We start from the raw sequence: 20,366 nt of genomic DNA on the forward strand, positions 1-20,366 counted from the left end.
CAGTGGTCGTCATCAAAATTGGGGTCTCTCATCCGAGGCTGTTTTTTCTTTTTCATTGCGGGGTGTTTTTATGTGGTGGGTCCCAAACCCTACGCACAACCGCATAGGCGGGTTTCGCCTTCTCACTTTAGCTCGCCTCCAAACTGATGTCTGTTAGCTACCCAGAGGATACTTGGTCTAAGACCGGAAGTCGTGAGCTGCTTGAGCCACATGTAAAAGAATCGTTCCTGGCCACTCCCAAGTGAATGACAGTCAGAAACTTTCCTCACTTACGTGAACTTCTACATATGACTCCATCCTCCTCCCCTCATTAATATGCTTAAATTCAGGGGGTAGTCCCATATGAGTTGAGGTTGTATAAAAATATTTATATTTATTTTATATTTTAGCTTTTTGCTATTTTAAAGAAACATACATAATTATTTCTTAACACCAATAATTTTCTTAATAATAAATATTCAATCTTTTCATCCCGCGTACTACTTAATTATAACAACAATATTATTTTCTTGCTTTTTTACATTTAAGGCAATCCTAGAATAAAATAATATTTTATGCTAGACGTTCCTCTAAATTTATATATTATTTGAAATAATATTGAAATTTTATTGTTTTTGGGAATACTAAGATTCTTATTTATTATAAAATTTCGTTCAAATATGAGGTGTTCAAGAATATATTTTCTATATTTCTTTTTATGCTATTAATATTATGGATTGAAAAATACAATCCAGTAATATACCATGTGCTTAAATTCTTTTAATTGACTAAAAGAATAAGCAACTAATTTAGCATAGTCTTACAACCCTCAACGATATGTACTCCAAGCAGCACTTTAAAATTAATTAAAGTACATAACAGCATGGACTGCAATATGCGTTCAAAATGTCGATGTTCATGTGTCCTGCAGTTCACACGATGACGCACAGTTAGCTGCGTTCTTCATCGACCCATGAGCCGAGTGATCCACCGCTTAGAGTGATAATTTTTTGTTTATTTTAATTTAACGTCAAGAGTTTTTAATTTATTGAAAGAATAACAATTATATTACATTTCGTTTTCGTATATTATATAAATTATTTTAAAACATCTTTCAATAAATTGTAATTTTCAACCCAAACATTTACAAGTTGCGCATGTCTTAGTCCAACACAGTAATTCCTTAACAGTAATTCCTTTTTTATTACATTTTATTTAATTTCTATAAATTTTTAAGGAATTACACACGTTAATGAGAACAAATTAACTTATCATTTATATTATTTTCATAAATAATAAGTACAACTATATATGTTTAAAGGTTTGTTGCGTTCAAATACAATGTATGCGATATAATTTTCATTATACTACAATACAAGGAGTAAAAAAAAAGAAAAAAAGAAAAACATTCAAATAAATGAATGAAAAGAAAAAAAAGAAAATAATTTTTCTTTTTATTCTTTTTTTTGTTTGTTTGTTTTTTTATAATATTTACGGATAGGAACACAATAATGATCCTTCCGCACCTTCTTCACCTACGGAAACCTTGTTACGACTTTTACTTCCTCTAAATAATCAAGTTCTTTCAACTTTTGCGAAACAACCGTGAAACACAAGGCGTCACAGTGATCACGTCCGGAGACCTCACTAAATAATTCAATCGGTAGTAGCGACGGGCGGTGTGTACAAAGGGCAGGGACGTAATCAATGCGAGTTACTGACTCACACTTACTGGGAATTCCAAGTTCATGTGAACAGTTTCAGTTCACAATCCCAAGCATGAAAGTGGTTCAGCGGTTTACCCGGACCTCTCGGTCTAGGAAATACACGTTGATACTTTCATTGTAGCGCGCGTGCAGCCCAGGACATCTAAGGGCATCACAGACCTGTTATTGCTCAATCTCGTTACTGCTAGACGCAATTTGTCCATTTAAGAAGCTAGTGTCCTTATAATGGGACAAACCAACAGGTACGGCTCCACTTATATAAACACATTCAAACACTTGCACATTCAAGATGAACTCTTGAATGAAGGCTATATAAGCTTCAACACCATAATCCTGAAAGCATCTATTTAATATATTTGAGTCTCGTTCGTTATCGGAATTAACCAGACAAATCACTCCACGAACTAAGAACGGCCATGCACCACCACCAATAGATTCGAGAAAGAGCTAAAAATCTGTCTTCCACGCTTATGTTCGGACCTGGTAAGTTTTCCCGTGTTGAGTCCAATTAAGCCGCAGGCTCCACTCCTGGTGGTGCCTTCCGTCAATTCCTTTAAGTTTCAGCTTCGCAACCATACTTCCCCCGGAGCCCAAAAGCTTTGGTTTCCCGGGAAGCGACTGAGAGAGCCATAGTAGTAGCTACACCCAATTGCTAGCTGGCATCGTTTATGGTTAGAACTAGGGCGGTATCTGATCGCCTTCGAACCTCTAACTTTCGTTAATTAATGAATGATTAATGAAAACATCTTTGGCAAATGCTTTCGCTTAAGTTAGTCTTACGACGGTCCAAGAATTTCACCTCTCGCGTCGTAATACTAATGCCCCCAAACTGCTTCTATTAATCATTACCTCTTGATCTAAAAACCAATGAAAGTAGAACAAAGGTCTTATTTCATTATTCCATGCACAAAATATTCAGTCATTTGGAGCCTGCTTTAAGCTCTCTAATTTGTTCAAAGTAATTGTACCGGCCCACAACAACACTCGATGAAGAGCACTGAAGCAGGTTTAAATAGGAGGAATATATAAAAAATACATTGTATTAATTACATATAAGAACTCCACCGGTAATACGCTTGCATACATAAGGTAATGTACATACCACAATTATAGCTGTACTACCCGTATGAAGCACAAATTCAACTACGAACGTTTTAACCGCAACAACTTTAATATACGCTATTGGAGCTGGAATTACCGCGGCTGCTTTCACCAGACTTGCCCTCCAATAGGTCCTTGTTAAAGGATTTAAAGTGTACTCATTCCAATTACAGGGCCTCGGATATGAGTCCTGTATTGTTATTTTTCGTCACTACTTCCCCGAACTGGGAGTGGGTAATTTACGCGCCTGCTGCCTTCCTTAGATGTGGTAGCCGTTTCTCAGGCTCCCTCTCCGGAATCGAACCCTGACTCCCCGTTACCCGTTGCAACCATGGTAGTCCTAGATACTACCATCAAAAGTTGATAGGGCAGACATTTGAAAGATCTGTCGTCGGTACGTGACCATACCATCTGCAAGTTATCTAGAGTTCAACCAATATAACGATCTTACGATCGCTTGGTTTTAGTCTAATAAAAGCACACGTTCCAAAAGGTCCGTGTTTATTTTGCATGTATTAGCTCTAGAATTACCACAGTTATCCAAGTAACTGTTAACGATCTATGGAACCATAACTGATATAATGAGCCTTTTGCGGTTTCACTTTTAATTTGTTTGTTCTTAGACATGCATGGCTTAATCTTTGAGACAAGCATATAAATAATATTTTTTATTCATTTATATAATATTTTTTATACTATATAAATTTTTATAATGATATTTTCAATATTTGAAAATTAAGTACACGACATATACAAAATGCAAAGAAGAACGAAATCGCGACAATAAATAATTATGAAATTTCTTATACTACGATTGAATTAAAAAATTCACTTCATTTCATTTAATTTCATATTATTGTATTATTTATTGCGATCTTATTCGGACTTTGAGATTGTTTCTTATCGTGACAAAGAATTTTCGTTCTCTATACATATATAATATAATTATTAATGTAAGGACGATGTTTCTTCTTGTATTTGTTAAACTTTCAAATAATATCATTTTTTATACATTTTACTTTATTTCAATGCATATAGTGTATATATCTTTTTTTAAGAGTATATACGTTTTTCTTTTGATTTGAAATTAATAATTTCAAATTCAATTATTTTTCATTTTATTTCATATATGATATGAAAGTATTCGAGCGTAATAATATAAATATTTAACTTTATTGAATTTTATTCTTTACCCACATATATTTTATGTGAATAGAAGAACAAACCCCAAAAAAAGTTAAATTAAAAAAAAAAAAAAACGACTACATTATGTTAGGTATAGAAGAATAATCTCAATTAATAACATTTCACTATTAACAAAATTATTTCTATTTAAACCAACTGTAGCAAACCAGGAATAAATTTTTTTGCTCTCATTTATATATTACACTTAAATACTTTTATATTTATATGAAAAAAAATTTCATATAAGTACTAAGTATGCAATTTCATACAAGTATTAAAATTTTCATACAAGTACTAATATCAAAGTTTCATACAACATATATGTTTTCTGCCACGTACACCTCACCAACCCGAAATCGTATGGAAAAAATCTTTTTAACCATATAAAAGAGTTAAATTCATATATACACAAGTAATTTATATCATTTTCTACCAGCATTATGCTTATAAGAAATATTACAACATCAAAAATAGCTTAACATTTATTTATTTTTTTTTTTAATTTTTTGTACTTATATGAAAATTAATTACTTGTATGAATTCATAAACTTAGTACTTATATGAAAATTAATTACTTGTAGGAATTCATAAACTTAGTATCTATACGAAAATTATGTAGTATTTATATGAAAATTAATTAGTATTTATATGAAAATTAATTACTTGTATGAATTCATACAATTAGTATTTATATGAAAATTAATTAGTACTTATATGAAAATTATTTACTTGTATGAATTCATAAACTTAGTATCTATATGAAAATTATTTAGTATTTATATGAAAATTATTTAGTATTTATATGAAAATTAATTAGTACTTATATGAAAATTATTTAGTTGTATGAATTCATACACTTAGTACTTATATGAAAATTAATTACTTGTAGGAATTCATAAACTTAGTATCTCTACGAAAATTATGTAGTATTTATATGACAATTAATTAGTAATTATATGAAAATTAATTACTTGTATGAATTCATACAATTAGTATTTATATGAAAATTAATTAGTACTTTTATGAAAATTATTTACTTGTATGAATTCATAAACTTAGTATCTATATGAAAATTATTTAGTATTTATATGAAAATTATTTAGTATTTATATGAAAATTATTTAGTATTTATATGAAAATTTTTTACTTGTATGAATTCATAAACTTAGTACTTATACGAAAATTATTTAGTATCTATATGAAAATAATTTAGTATTTATATGAAAATTATTTACTTGCATGAATTCATACAATTAGTATTTATATTCAATTTTTTTACTTGTATGAATTCATAAATTTAGTATCTATATGAAAATTATTTAGTATTTATATGAAAATTTTTTACTTGTACGAATTCATAAACTTAGTACCTATATGAATATTATTTAGTATTTATATGAAAATTATTTACTTGCATGAATTCATACAATTAGTATTTATATGAAAATTTTTTACTTGTATGAATTCATAAACTTAGTACCTATATGAAAATTATTTAGTATTTATATGAAAATTATTTATGTTACGAACGATATGGCAGCATCATTAACGTAATCCTAATTAGTTACGTTTTTTCCTAATTACTTACGTATGTCCTAATTACATACGCGCTTATTGCTATCGTGGCGAATTTTGATTGGTCGATTTGGAGAAACGGGGGCAATCAGAAGATCAGTTAGCAAAGAAGGAATAAATAGGCAAAAGCGGGAGCCGTTGCTAACAGATCGGCATTATCGCATTAGAGGGTAGAGTGTAAAGTAAATTTTTTAATTCTCAGAACTAATTGTTAATTAATTTAAATTAAAATAATAAATTAATATAAATTAATTCAAAACTAGCGTTTTAGTTCGAATTGCAAAAAATTCTTTATATTTTTTTACATCTTAAAAAATTTACTCTACCCTCATCGCGCATTCCATAGAAGTGGAAATTATAATGTTGCGTGCTAACAATCCTGAGATGTCCGCTGTACCAGCTAACTTCGCTGGAGCTACCAGTCTCACTGCTTCTACAAGCTTCCCAATGGTGAGTAATTTGGAAGAAAGCAGTTCTACTGAAAGGCCTGCCGAACAAGGAATCTCTGTGATGCACGCTGAGAATTTGAACGTGGGCACCTCGTATGGAGCTCCACCACGTGTCGATGGGGTGCATACGGTATCACGCCCACAAATGCATTTTCATGGAAGCCAACCCGCAACTCCTGTTCACTCCGCAAATTCTATTGGTCCTCAAGGGCTACGTCGCCGGGCTGAGTTGCTACGTGAGCAGAGTGAAATTCTACGTCAGCGGGAAGCTTTACCGAGGGAACAGCACAGCTTCCTAGATCGCATAGACGCAATGGGTTTCGAAGATGACATAGATGAATACTCAATGCCTAGAGTCTCAACCGGGATGAGGGATCAGGCGCCTCTCCCATCACAAATATTGCAGTTACCTCCAGAATTTGTAGCGCCCTTTAATAGAGCCGTTTCAATCGCAAACTCTGTAAGTAATAGTGGACCTACGCAGCACAACAATATCCCAAATAGAACATCATCTGATCAACGAGGTGAAAGTAACCTACAAGCACCTATCCTTCAATCGTTATTGGACAGGATACAGTCGTTAGAGCAACAGTTGCGACAGAACTCGACATTATTTCCGGAATGTCCTCCGCCGCAACCAACGCATACAACTTTGCCTACAGCTGGACACGCTAACAGCCTGTCTTTTGGAGCCTCAGCTTATCGCCGGCTAACCAGGGATCAGGTGGCGTCTCGTAACAGCCTTGCTAAAGAGTTGCCCAAATATGATGGCAAACCCAGCGAGTGGCCGTTGTTTTATGCTGCTTATAATCAATCGACAGATGTTTGTGGATTCTCTGACGAAGAGAATCTGTTACGACTGCGGCAGGCGTTGGAAGGTCCAGCGCGGAAGGCAGTTAAAAATCTGCTACTTCACTCCTCATGCGTGAACCAAATTATGGCTACGCTTCAAATGAGATTTGGACGACCAGAATTGATCATCAGTGTTTTGCAACGACAAATTTACGAATTGCCTCCTCCATCAGAGAGTCATCTGGAATCTATAGTCGACTTTGCTGTAGAAGTGCAAAACATCTGTGCAACAATGTCAGTATCTGGCCTGATTAGTCATTTGAATAATCCCGAATTTGAACAGCGGTTGGTTTCGAAATTACCTGGGCTTCTACCGGCATACTGGGGCATGCATAAGCGAACCCTGACAGTATGCAATCTACAAAACTTCAGCGATTGGCTATTCCAGTTAGCTCAAGGGGCCAACTGCGTTATCGTCCCGAAGGAATCGGTAAGAGAGCGTAAACGCGGGACAGTTAATCATCATTTTAATTCGGTAAGATGTATCGTTTGCGATGAAAACTGTGGTGAAGTCTTTAATTGTACCTCTTTCAAGGAAATGCCACGAAGTCAAAGGTGGCAAGTAGTTCGAAAATCGAAACTATGTCATCGATGTTTGAGAAAACATGCAACGAATAAATGTATTGCCGTTAAACCTTGCAGCGTTAATGGATGCACTCACAATCATCATCCGCTACTCCACAACTTAAACCTTAATCAAGCAGTAGCTGAAAAATCATCAAAAAACGTCAACGTGTTATCCAGAGCGCAGTCTGCCAATATAAATGCGCATATTTCAACCGGGAGTTGCACTCTGTTTCGAATACTTCCAGTAGTTTTACACTCAGGCCATTGTAGAGTGTCAACATACGCTTTCATAGATGATGGTTCGTCTCTTACCCTCATCGATGATGAGCTTTTAAAACGACTGAAAGTAAGAGGCACACCGCAACCACTCTGCCTACGTTGGACTGGTGACACACATCGTTATGAGAACGAGTCGGTCGTAGCCGACCTAAGCATATCAGCTCCAAATGGGCATAAGAAATTTGCTCTTAAGGGTGTTCGCTCCGTCAAGAAGCTTCATTTGCCTACGCAATCGCTTAACGCTTTCAAATTGCAGTCCGATTTCAAACACTTGGAAGGGTTGCCATTGCAATCCTATTCGAACGCCATTCCGCAACTGCTTATTGGCTTAAATAACGCGACATTAGGATCTCCTATAAAATCATTATATGGAGCAGAAAATGAACCAATTGCAGAAAAATCTAAACTTGGATCGACATTGAAAGGTCTTACGCCTGACCCATACGTTGATACCATACACCATGTCTACCATATTTGTGATTGCTCGGCAACAGCCGAACTGCTTGAAATTACCAAATCGTACATTTGCCTCGACAACTTGGGTGTGTCAACCAAACCTGTTGTCATAATATCTACGGAGGACGAGGCTGCTTTGGAGCAATTACAAAACCATACTATTCGTATTGGAAGTCATTTTGAGACCAGTTTATTGTGGAAGCATCCGGACATCCAGATACCCGATAGCCTTCCAATGGCCTTATTTCGGGCCCGATGTCTACGGACAAAAATGCAACGCGACCACAAACTGGCTGAAACTCTTAACCAAAAGATTCACGATTATATGCAGAAGGGGTACATCAGACGTTTAGGGCCATCGGACGCTGCCGTAAAAAAATACTGGTATTTGCCGATTTTTGCAGTAACCAACCCCAAAAAACCAGGAAAGATTCGATTAGTCTGGGACGCAGCTGCTAAGGTAAATGGCATATCTCTAAACAGCATGCTGCTGAAAGGTCCCGATCTAACCACCCCTTTGCACAAGGTGCTCTTTAAGTTTCGACAAAAGCGAATTGCAATCACTGCCGATATTGCTGAAATGTTTCATCAAGTTCGTGTCCGAAAAAAAGATCAGAACTTCCAACGCTTTCTTTGGTATGAACCAAACGCTAATGAGCCAACTACGTTTGTCATGACGGTGATGACCTTTGGGGCTACATGTTCACCAAGCTGCGCACAATATGTCAAAAATAAGAATGGTGAAGAATTCAAACAGGAGTACCCTAATGCTTCAAAGTGTATAATCGAAAATCACTACGTCGATGATATGTTGGTGAGTGTGGATACTGAAGAAGAAGCTATAAGATTAGCACAAGATGTTCGGCATATTCATTCGCTAGGGGGCTTTCATATAAGAAATTTTTTGTCCAACTCTAGTCGAGTACTGACTACCCTAAATGAGCATCCATTAGATGCGCTATCTCTCGATCTTAATAATGAGCTGCCTACTGAGAAGGTTTTAGGCATGTGGTGGATTACATCCAGCGACCATTTCGCCTTTCGTGTATCCGCTAAGTACAGAAATTCTGACATATTTCTATGTCAACGGCGACCTACTAAACGTGAGGTCTTGAGCCTGGTGATGACTATATACGACCCTCTTGGGCTAATTGGATTCTACGTAACATATGCCAAAGTCATCTTACAAGGGATATGGAGAGCTGGATGCGACTGGGATGTCCCAATCCCTGATGACCAATTTACCAAGTGGCTAAAATGGATTAAATTTATTCCAAAAATTGAGAGTTTGAGAATCCCACGATGCTACATGAGAACCACGATTGATGGAGTTCCTCAAATTACATTACATACATTTGTTGATGCAAGCGAAAGCAGTTATGCGGCAGTGTGTTATCTTCGATACTCATACGGCGATACAATTAACTGTACAATGGTCGCTAGTAAAACAAGAGTAGCCCCACTTAAGTTAGTATCTATACCTCGTTTAGAACTGAAAGCAGCTCTCTTAGGAGCTCGCCTCGCCAAACATGTAATTGAATCGCACTCTATCCACATTGATAAACGCGTTTTTTGGTCAGATTCACGTACGGTATTAGCTTGGCTACAATCCGATCATCGCCGTTATAAACAGTTCGTAGCCTTCCGAGTTAGTGAAATCCTAGAGTTGACTGACGTCAAGGAATGGCACTGGGTTCCAACTGGAGAAAATGTTGCTGATGAAGCTACCAAATGGAATGGTGATCCTGACTTTTCGAACGACAGTCGGTGGTTTAAGGGGCCACCGTTTTTATACCTCTCGCATGAAAAGAGGTTTATGTCTGATGAAGCACAATGTGTTTCAACTGAAGAGCTGCGTCCGCAGTTTACCGGCATTCATAACTCAACCTTAGAACAGCTTGAAGTAGTACCAGAACCTTCAAGATTTTCAACTTGGAACCGTTTACTTCGTGGAACCGCTATGACTATGTATTGCTCTCGGATTTGGTTAAGTGTTATTCGAGACAATCAATTCATTGGTGATGCACCAAATAGTGAAGATTTTCGTAAAGCGGAGCGCTGTCTTTGGAGAAAAGTCCAGCATGACAGCTTCAAAGACTCTATCAAGTCTTTAGAATCCGGAAAGGTTATTGACAAATCTAGTAATATTTTCAAACTATCACCTTATCTGGATGACTACGGAGTTTTACGAATAAACGGTAGAGTTAAGATACATGGGCGGCCAGACCAAGTATTGTTGCCTTCAGATCATCACGTTACGCATTTAATTATAAATTATTTTCATATAAAGTATCATCATGGCAGCTTGGAAACAGTGATCAACGAAATAAGGCAATTCTACTGGATTATAAAACTTCGCACACTGGCCAATAAAATTCGACGCAATTGTCAGTATTGTAAAAACAAATCATCTCAACCTCGACCACCTATGATGGCCTGTCTACCTCCAGCCCGGACTTCAGCATTTAGTCGACCGTTTTCCTACGTAGGCGTTGACTACTTCGGCCCACTCCTGGTTACGGTTAAAAGGAGTACAGAGAAAAGATACGGAGTGTTGTTCACCTGTTTAACAACTAGAGCAGTTCACATCGAAATTGCATACTCGCTATCAACCGACTCCTGTATTTTAGCTATACGTAATTTCATGGCCCGCCGAGGGAGTCCTTTAGAAATATGGAGTGACAATGGTACAAACTTCAAAGGTGCTGAAAGGGAGTTGAAATCAGCATTTGAACTGTTAGATAAAAATCTTCTAACGAAGACGTTTACCTCTGCTGCAACTAATTGGCGTTTTATACCACCCGCTTCGCCCCACATGGGTGGAGCCTGGGAGCGGTTGGTCCGGTCAGTAAAGCAGATACTGAAACAAATTCTGACAACTAACCGTCCAAGTGACGAACTACTTCGTGCAGTCTTAATGGAGGTCGAAATGACTATTAACTCTCGTCCATTAACTTACATCCCCATCGACCACGAAGAGGAGGAAGCACTCACGCCTAACCATTTCCTGCTAGGTAGCTCAAGTGGTGTTAAGCCAATCGCAGAACCAGTTACTGAGACCACTTTAATGCGTCGTAACTGGCGAACATCACAGCAACTAGCCGATGCATTCTGGAGACGCTGGATTTTGGAGTATCTACCCACCATAACCAGGCGAACCAAATGGTTTTCGGATGTAAAGCCTATTCAAATCGGTGATATTGGGTACATCGTTGACCCCAATAGTCCAAGAAACTGCTGGCCTAAAGGCAGAGTGATTCAGGTACGAAAAAGTGATGATGGAAAAGTCAGAAGCGCTACTCTGAAGACCTCTTGCGGCATCTTTGAGAGACCAGCTGCCAAAATAGCCGTTCTAGATTTGATGAGTTTGGTACACCCTGATCAACAGGATATACCGGGGGGGAGTGTTACGAACGATATGGCAGCATCATTAACGTAATCCTAATTAGTTACGTTTTTTCCTAATTACTTACGTATGTCCTAATTACATACGCGCTTATTGCTATCGTGGCGAATTTTGATTGGTCGATTTGGAGAAACGGGGGCAATCAGAAGATCAGTTAGCAAAGAAGGAATAAATAGGCAAAAGCGGGAGCCGTTGCTAACAGATCGGCATTATCGCATTAGAGGGTAGAGTGTAAAGTAAATTTTTTAATTCTCAGAACTAATTGTTAATTAATTTAAATTAAAATAATAAATTAATATAAATTAATTCAAAACTAGCGTTTTAGTTCGAATTGCAAAAAATTCTTTATATTTTTTTACAATTTACTTGCATGAATTCATACAATTAGTTTTTATATGAAAATTTTTTACTTGTATGAATTCATAAACTTAGTACCTATATGAAAATTATTTAGTATCTATATGAAAATTATTTAGTATTTCTATGAAAATTATTTACTTGCATGAATTCATACAATTAGTATTTATATGAAAATTTTTTACTTGTATGAATTCATAAACTTAGTATCTATATGAAAATTATTTAGTATTTATATGAAAATTTTTTACTTGTATGAATTCATAAACTTAGTATCTATGTATATGAAAATTATTTAGTATTTATATGAAATTTTTTTCTTCTTCTTCTTCTTAACTGGCGTAGAAAACGCTAACGCGGTTATAGCCGAGTCCACAACAGTGCGCCACGCATCTCTCCTTTTGGCGGTTTGGCGCCAATTGGTAATACCAAGTGAAGACAAGTCCTTCTCCACCTGGTCCTTCCACCGGAGTGGAGGTCTCCCTCTTCCTCGGCTTCCACCAGCGGGTACTGCATCGAATACTTTCAGAGCTGGGGCACTTTCATCCATTCGAACAACATGACCCAGCCAGCGTAGCCGCTGTCTTTTTATTCGCTGGACTTTGTCTATGTCGTCGAACAACACATACAGCTCATCATTCCATCTTCTGCGGTATTCGCCGTTGCCAATGTTTAAGGGACCGTAAATCTTCCGCAAAACCTTTTTCTCGAAAACTCCTAGTGCCATCTCATCGGATGTTGACACCGTCCACGCTTCTGCACCATAAAGTAGGACGGGAATGATGAGGGACTTGTAGAGTTTAGTTTTTGTTCGTCGAGAGAGGACTTTACTTTTCAATTGCCTACTCAGTCCATAGTAGCACCTGTTGGCAAGGGTGATTCTGCGTTGGATTTCAAGGCTGACATTATTATCGGTGTTAATGTTGGTTCCTAGGTATACGAAATTATCTACAACTTCAAAGTTATGACTGTCAACAGTGACGTGGGAGCCAAGACGCGAATGCGCTGACTGTTTGTTTGATGACAGGAGATATTTCGTCTTGTCCTCGTTCACCACCAGACCCACTTTTTACTTGTATGAATTCATAAACTTAGTACCTATATGAAAATTATTTAGTATCTATATGAAAATTATTTAGTATTTCTATGAAAATTATTTACTTGTATGAATTCATACAATAAGTACTAATATGAAAATTATTTACTTGTATGAATTCATACAATTAGTATTTATATGAAAATTAATTAGTACTTATATGCAAATATATCACCATGTGGTGTCGGCTCTTTACAGATGGGGACATCTAAAGCCAATATTAACGTGAGTACCTGCCGACGACGGCCTTACCTCACGGTGCTCAAAAGCACAGCGGATCAATAAAATGCGATGATCAGCGCCCCGAAAAATGCAATGCATTATTCAGTACCAATTGGCGTGTGGAAAAGACACACTAACCACCTTGGTGAGGTTCGAGGCCTATCTAAAACCTCTGCCGTACTTTGGGTCCGGCACCCGATTGCAATGCAACTCCACATTGAGTGACAAATATCACTCTCCCCGCATTCGGGTATTAAACCACAACCACCACGATACTCCCCGAGGGGCCAGTCCGCACGAGTAGGTTGGAGCGAACTCCAAGGGCTCCTACTCCCCGTGGTACCAGAATTAAGTCTCCGGTCAGACCTCGTAGTTGAAACTACTACCAGTTGAGCTTCCATACTGCTCTGGACTGGTGACCAGGGGTTGGACCCCATTCTCTCATCCAATACAAACCTCATTCACACAAAGAAACTATACTTAGTTTCCAGCTAATTGTCTTCGCCGCTTAAACACCTCACGCGCAAACACACCAAATAATTCTAATCGTTCGGCATCCCAACTAGTGGAGATCACACCACTAACATCTAACCGTTCATCAGTCCAACTAATCCTCATACCCCCAAGGTCCCTAATGTCCGAGTACATCGGGCATTCAGCAATAACATGCACCCAATCCTCAACACGCGCCCCACACATACATTCCATTCCATCAGAGAGGCGCCTCTGATGCAAAAAAGCATTCAAAGGCCCATGCCCCGTAAGTAGGAAACCCAGACTCAGACAGAATCTGAAATCTGGGTTTTCCCCAACAAACCCAACATCCCGAATGTACTCATAAGTCACACGACCGTTAGGACTATTATCCCAACGGTCTTGCCACCTACTCCTAACCCTGTCATCTAGAAGCCTCTTACTTCCTAGATATCCCAACCTCTCCACATCATCGTCAGAAATCCATTCATTCCGCAGCAATAACACACTCAAACCCCTCCTCAACCTGAAAGAAACAGCACGCTGTAAAACAATCAGGTCAAGAGGGGGCACACCCAATAAAACCTGCAACGCATCCGTAGAAACGGTGCGACATACAGGCAAACAGGCAAGCATCATGCAACGCTGTATAGAAAGAAGTTTTCGACGACCCGAAACCATCGTAGCCACCTTCCACCATATAAGAGATCCATAAGTGGCACAGGCTACAAACAAACCTCGATATATGGAGCGAACAGCACGACGCCCGAGACCCCAATCACTCCGTAAAACGCGCCTGACACTACCAACAATCGCCTGCAGCCCCCGCTTCACATTCACTAAGTGTGGAGTAAAACACATTCTTTCACTCATGGTCAACCCCAGATATTTGACTTGCGTCACATACCTGATGCTGACCCCATTCACACGGACAACCGGTGGACGCCCCGGTGACAGTCTACCCTTTAAGAGCATTGTCACCGTTTTATCCATCGATATGTCAACCCCCACACCCACACCTCAATTATGAGCAATCTCCAACAATTGCCCTCCTACCCTTTCAATCTCAGACCTCGAACAGCCTTCGACCAAAAGAAGTAGGTCATCCGCATACGCACAACACCTGCAGAGTGGTTCAAGCTGCCCAAGCAATGAGTCCATCATGAGGTTCCAAATATATGGACCACAGATGGATCCCTGCGGGCAGCCACGAACCACTCCAATCTCCACACTCCCATTCATACTAGCGATAGAGGCTTTCCTGTCCGAAAAGAAGCTCCGCCAGAGACTAATTTCCGAACAGTTAAGTTCCTCTAGCCGTTGAATCACTCGATCCCAGATTACGTAATCAAACGCCTCCTTGAAGTCAACAAATATGCCAAGGACATATTTGTTGGTATTCTCCCTCACAGCATTCTGAACATACATCCAGGCATCTTCTACACTGCGTCCTTTCCTGAACCCATACTGCCTATTCGACCTCAAATTCCGCGTTAGCTCCAGAAGCCGTTCCACCATAAATCTTTCCAGCACTTTTCCAAGCACTGGAAGGAGACTGATGCCCCGATAAGAACGAGGATCACTCCTGATCTTATCAGGTGACTTCAGGAGACGAACAACCATAGCACTTTTCCACTCACGTGGAAAATATCCCTCACAAATGCACTTATCGTAAATGACCTCCAAGTATTCCGGAATGAACTTCCACAAGCATTTGCACATCTCTCCGTTCAGACCATCAAAACCTGGAGACCGTTTAGACCTGACCAGGCCAAATGCATATCCCAGCTCCCCATCATCTAATGGAGGAACAGGTACCTCATGTGCATGGGGTGCCTGAACCTCAGCCCTGGGAAAGAACGCTCCTAACAGAACCCCAGCACACTCTCTCCACGTTGATAACACAGTGTCACCAACACGAAGAGAGGTGATATCCTCCCTCTTACGACCCCTGCAGATCTTATAGACCTGACCCCAGGGGTCATCCCTATTGTCATTCACAAAACTCCTCCACTCTTCTTCTTTAATTTTCACAATCATATCTTTATATTCATTCATCGCACAACTAAAATCATACCTAATCTGGGACAGCCTATCAGAATTGAACCGCCGAGCACGTTGAAACTTTCGTCTCAACCGCCGGACAGTCCTCCTCTTCAAGGTTAACTCATGCGTCCACCACTTAATTTTTCTAACCCTAAAACTTCCACACTTCCTGAACACTCTGTCATTCACACCCCACACTAACTCACACAGCCGAGCAATTTGCTCATCCACCTCCAGATCATCAAACACTCTAAGCGGTATTTCTAACACCGCTTCCCTTACACTCTGTCCATATCGGTTCCAGTCAATACCAGAGGTACGCCATCGCCGCAATGGACTCACACACACCAAAGGAGGGGAACGAGGAGCAACCACAATTTGGATCAAATTATGATCACTCAGACCCCACCCTCCTCTAACCCCCCACTTAAAATCAAACACTCTACTTGCTGCCTCATTCATAAGCGTCACGTCAATATCACTCACACCCCTAGGCCCATCAAACGTATACCACTCACTCGGCTCATTCAGAATGTGAAGGCCCTTAGCCAACACCCATTCATTCATTACCTCGCCTCGAACGTGGCTTTGATATCCAGACGAATGTCTGGATACCTTACTAAACCACATCGAGGACGAGGCATTCGCATCCAACCCTAGGACTAATGGGCTACCACTCGCCAGAAGTAGTAACTTATCCATATAGCCCTGGTAGGGCTCTAGGGGCTCGCTAAATTTGCAATACAAACTAGCCACAATCGTTCTACCGAACTCCCCCTCTATAGACACACACACCCCCTGTTGTGACGAATCCAAGACTACACAATCGTAGCCGGAATCATTCACAACTATTGCAGCATTAACCCCAAGGTCCGTAAAGACCCTAAAACCTCCAGGAAGACCCCGAACCACACCATTGGTGGCGTAAGGCACCTGAAGTAAGGCAATGCCACACCACCCCTCAATCATACAACCCCCCAACTTACACATAACGGAATACGACCTCTGACAATTAAGCTGAAAAATCCCCCCCATCAGTGTCTGGAGAGGGCACGCTCAACAACCCCACAGTAAATCGGGCAGACAGCTGACATCATAAGATGCCCAGCTGGCCTACCCTTAAATGCGCAGTTGCGACAATGGGGGGCATTGCCACAACCGGCAGCTCTATGTCCTTCTTGACCGCACCGCCTACAAACATCTGATTTGGCCCTACACTCAGCCACTCTATGGTCAAAACCCATACACCGGAAGCAGCCAGCAACTGGGCTATCCGGTCGAACCCTGAAGGAGAACCACTTTATGTAGAACCTTCCCGCCTCCAAAAGGGCGGACATTAATTTGTCCGACCCCTCAAGGACAACGTTGGTGCTACCATCAGCGGCCACCTTCTAGGGCCGACTGACCATCCGCACATCTGACTTTCGTGCCTCAGGGCTGATGTCCTGAAGGTTCAACCGAAAGAGCTCCTCCATGAAGTCATCATGGGAGATTTCGGTGTGAACCCCCTGAACCACAACCCGCGGACCCAACTTCCGGTTCACACTCACATCCAACCCCACCTCCCCGAACTTGGCATTATTCGCCATCTTTTCCCTCTCTAAAACAGAGGGGGGCGAATAACCACCCCACCACCCTTAATCGGCTTCACCTCGTGTACACGCACTCCGAGGGAAGGTCCCACCTCCTTCACGACCTTCTTAATCACCTTCTTAGAGGAGGTGGTCGGGGCCTTGCTTCTCACCACCACCGACCAAGTCTCAACCGGCTTCGGCAATGCCGGAGCAATCGCCTCCAACACATTCGCTGGAGGCGCACGCACCGACTCAGCCGGAGCCAAACCCACAACCGAACTCTTCGATTGGGGAATAGATCCCCCACAACCCCCCCTGAGAGCGTCAACCTGACCGCGAAGATGGGCATTCTCGGTTACTACCGTCATCAGAAGCGCCTCGTACTTCGAGGCAATCTCCATCAGCCCCTTCGCAGTAGTGACCTCAAAGTCTTTAACCCCAAACACCAATGCGTTTAATTCCGCCGTCACTGCCTTCATGGCAGCAACATGGCTGATAGCGCCTCCCCCAACCACACCAACGTTTTCTCCACCCTCCTTAACAGCGCTAACAGGACACTCCTTTGCAGAAGTACCCTTAATGCGCTTCTTCCCCTTAACCCTCACTACACCTCCACGCTTGCTAACAATAGGGTGGACAACTACTCCCATCCCCTAACATCACCAACGATGGCGATCCTATCCTAACCTTCCTACGCGGCGGGGACCCAACCGATGGTCCAGTACCTTCATCAGCCGACGAGGTCTCCACTGCTAACGCTAGCTCTTTCCCCTCATTCCCAGCAGGGTGCTTAGCCATTCTCCTCCGTGAGGGAAGCATTTCTACTTCCGGCCTTTCACCAGGCAGGCTGATCCGCCGGCAAAACACTGGCACAGAAGCCACTCGACCAGATAAGACTTGGAACAGCTGCTCTCAAGACACGTGTGACTGAACGCACTGAAGGAACTAACTATAAGAATAGAATCGTCCAGTAGCTGCTACCACCTATGCAGTCGATTATTGCGATATCGCAAGGGCACAACCCACAACTCCAGCCAACGGTCTGGAACTGCGTAACTAATGCGTAAATATATACACAAATACTCAAAATGAATGTACTTACATCCAATGCTGAGGGTTCACACACAAAAAACACCAATTCACAAAAAATTCACGACACAGAAAACGCACAGAAAGCAAAACACGTCTGAACAATCTGAAATTCTACAATCGAATGACAGATAGGGACAACGTCCGGTGGGATTAACGTGGGTACCTGCCGACGACGGCCTTACTCCACGGTGCTCAAAAGCACAGCGGATCAAATCAATGCAATGATCAGCGCCCCGAAAATGCTACGCATTATTCAGTACCAATTGGCGTGTGGAATGGACACACTAACCACCTTGGTGGGGTTGGAGGCCTATCTAAAACCTCTGCCGAACTTTGGGTCCGGCACCCGGTTGCAGTGCAACTCCACATTGAGTGATCAAAACACTCTTCCCGCAATCGGGTATTAAACCACAACCACCACGATACTCCCCGAGGGGCCAGTCCGCATGAGTAGGTTGGAGCGAATTCCAAGGGCTCCTACTCCCCGTGGTACCAGAATTAAGTCTCCGGTCAGACCTCGTAGTTGAAACTACTACCAGTTGAGCTACCATACTGCTCCGGACTGGTGACCATTTAAGTTAATGGTATAAAAAATTATACCTCCCCTACCCGATTTACAACTAATTGCCTACGCCGACTGAACAAAGCACGTGCAAACCTATCAAACGACCCTAAATGTTCCCCCCAAGGTCCCTAATGTCCGAGTACATCGGGCATTCCGTTATGACATGCATCCAGTCCTCAGAGAGTGCCCCACATATACACTCCGGACTTTCGGAAATGTTCCTCTGGTGCAAAATTGCGTTCAAAGGTCCATGCCCAGTATGCAAGAAACTCAGACTCATACAGAATCTGAAGTCTGGGTTTTCCTCTACAAACCTAACAACCCGAATGTACTCGTAAGTCACTCGACCGTTAGGGCTATTGTCCCAACGGTCTTGCCACCTACTCCTAACACTATTATATAGAAGCCTTTTGCTCCTTAGATAGCCCTCCCTCGCAACATCCTCATCGGAAATCCAATTCGACAGCAATGAGACACTTAAGCCTCTTCTTAACCTAAATGCAACAGCACGCTGTATAACAATCAGGCCAAGAGGAGGCGCACCTAACAACACCTGTAACGCATCTGTAGAAATGGTGCGACATACAGGCAAACAGGCAACCATCAAACAACGTTGTATGGAGAGAAGTTTTTGGCGACCCCGGGCCTTAGATGCTAATTCCCACAATATAGCTTCTCCATACGTGGCACAGGCCACAAATAAGCCGCGATATATGGTACGAACCGCACGACGTCCGAGACCCCAATCACTCTTTAACACACGTTTGACTTTGCAGACAATTCCTAACAGACGCTCCTTCACGCTAACCAAGTGAGGAGTGAAACACATCCTTTCGCCGATGGTCAATCCCAGATATTTGACTTGCGTCATATACCTGATATTGACCCCATTCATTCGGACAATAGGTGGACGAGCCGATGACAGTATGCCTTTTAAGAGCATTGTCACCGTTTTGTGAACCGATATTTCAAACCCCACACCTGTACCCCAATTGTGAACAATTTCTAAAAATCGTTCACCCTTTCGCTCTAACTCCAGCCGTGAACTACCTTCAACTAAGAGAAGGAGGTCGTCTGCATATGCACAACAACCACAAAGTACTTCAAGCTGGCCAAGCAGAGAGTCCATCATTAGGTTCCAAATATATGGACCACAGATGGATCCCTGTGGGCAGCCCCGTTCTACCCCAATATCCACGCTACCATTCATTCCAACGATAGAGGCTTTTCTGTCCGAAAAGTAGCTCTGCCAGAGACTAATTTCCGGACAGCCCAGTTCCTCTAACCGTTGTATCACGCGATCCCAGATTAGGTAATCAAATGCCCCCTTGAAATCGACAAATATGCCAAGGACATATTTGTTG

At 41.0% G+C, this 20,366-nt stretch overlaps 1 pseudogene; it reads right to left on the minus strand.

Moving 5' to 3' along the window:
* Positions 1 to 828: 828 nt before the first annotated feature.
* LOC128923231 (5.8S ribosomal RNA) lies at positions 829 to 981 on the minus strand (annotated as a pseudogene).
* Positions 982 to 20,366: the final 19,385 nt, after the last annotated feature.

Source organism: Zeugodacus cucurbitae, chromosome X (assembly GCF_028554725.1).
Source record: "Zeugodacus cucurbitae isolate PBARC_wt_2022May chromosome X, idZeuCucr1.2, whole genome shotgun sequence".
Lineage (NCBI taxonomy): Eukaryota > Metazoa > Arthropoda > Insecta > Diptera > Tephritidae > Zeugodacus > Zeugodacus cucurbitae.